Source organism: Alligator sinensis, unplaced genomic scaffold (assembly GCF_000455745.1).
Source record: "Alligator sinensis unplaced genomic scaffold, ASM45574v1 scaffold392_1, whole genome shotgun sequence".
NCBI lineage: Eukaryota > Metazoa > Chordata > Crocodylia > Alligatoridae > Alligator > Alligator sinensis.
This window is the reverse complement of record NW_005841898.1, coordinates 3,929,458-3,931,089: the sequence shown is the minus strand read 5'-3', so window position 1 is coordinate 3,931,089 and position 1,632 is coordinate 3,929,458.

Sequence of the window (1,632 nt, the reverse complement as noted above, 5' to 3'; positions counted from 1 at the left end):
GGGGGCGGGGACACTGGGTGGGGGTCAGAGGGTGCTCAGGGGGCTGGGGGAGCAGGCAGGGGATAGGGCTGGGCAGGGGTCCCCCATGGCCCCCTCCCCCACCCCCTACTTACTGGCTCCAAGTCCAGCTCCAGCTCCCGACTGCAGCCGGCAGGCGGGGACTGTCCGAATCATCGAAGCTCTCTGAATCTTTTCCAAAGATTCAGAAAGCTTCAAAACAATTTGAACCTTTTAATTGGTCCCCTGATTCGATTCGGATTCAGAAATTCGGCTGTTGAATTGGGCTGAATCTCCTCTGAATCGAATCAGCACCCAAAGCTTCGCACAGCCCTACAGGCTATCTAGAGAAGCTGTGGATTCTCCATCCTTGGGAATTTTCAAGAGTAGGTTAAAGAGACACGTGGCTGGGATGGTTTAGATGGGAATGATCCTGCCTTGAGCAGGGGGCTGTCTGCAACATTGGAGTTACATCTTTGCCGCTCAATATACATCTGCTTCAGAACACATGAGTATTTTGGTTTCACCCTCTTTTCCTGTCCTAAAAAATAAATCTCAGGTACTTCTATTGGAACTTCATCAACACAGTAACTGAGCACCCCCACAATCCTGAAGGTCTTTGTCTTCATAATACCACCATGAAGAAGGAAAGTCTCCCACTGCAACCTCAGCCACACCACAATCTGCTGGCTGGGGAATTGGATCCGTGGTAGGACCCAGGGGGTGGTGGTTGACAGAAGTCAATCATCGTGGTGTTCTGTGACCAGTGGGATCCCCCAGGGCTCTGTCCTTGGGCCTATACTGTTTAACGTCTTCATTAATGATGTGGACATTGGTATCAGAAGCGGACTGGCCAAGTTTGCTGATGACACCAAACTCTGGGGTAAAGTGTCCCCCGCTCTGGGTGTGGACCTGAAGACAGGAGGGTGATCCAGGCTGACCTTGACAGGCTCAGGAAATGGGTGGACAAGAACCTGATGGTGTGTAACACTGAAAAATGTAAGGTTCTCCACCTTGAGAGGAAAAACCTGCAGCACCCTTATAGGGTTGGCAGTGCTACGCTGGCTAGTACTACGGATGAAAGGGGCTTGGGGGTCATGATTGACCACAAGATGAATAAGAGCCTGCAATGTGATACTGCTGCTAGTAAAACAAGCAAAACACTTGCTTGCATCCACAGATGCTTCTCAAGTAAATCTCAGGATGTCATCCTCCCATTGTACTCAGCCTTGGTGAGGCCGCAGCTGGAGTAATGCATCCAGTTTTGGGCTCCACAATTCAAAAAGGATGTGGAGAAGCTTGAGAGAGTGCAGAGGAGAGCCACGTGCATGATCAGAGGTCAGGGAAGCAGACCTTATGATGAGAGGCTGAAAGCCATGGGACTCTTCAGCCTGGAAAAGTGTAGGCTCAGGGGCGATCTGGTGGCCACATATAAGTTCATTGGGGTGCTTACCAGGATCTGGGGGAACACCTGTTCACCAGAGTGCCCCAAGGGATGATAAAGTCAAACAGTCACAAATTCCTCCATGACCATTTCAGGCTGGACATAAGGAAGAACTTCTTTACTGTACGAGCCCCCAAGGTTTGGAATAGACTGCCGCTGGAGGTGGTTCAAGCACCTACTCTGAACGCCTT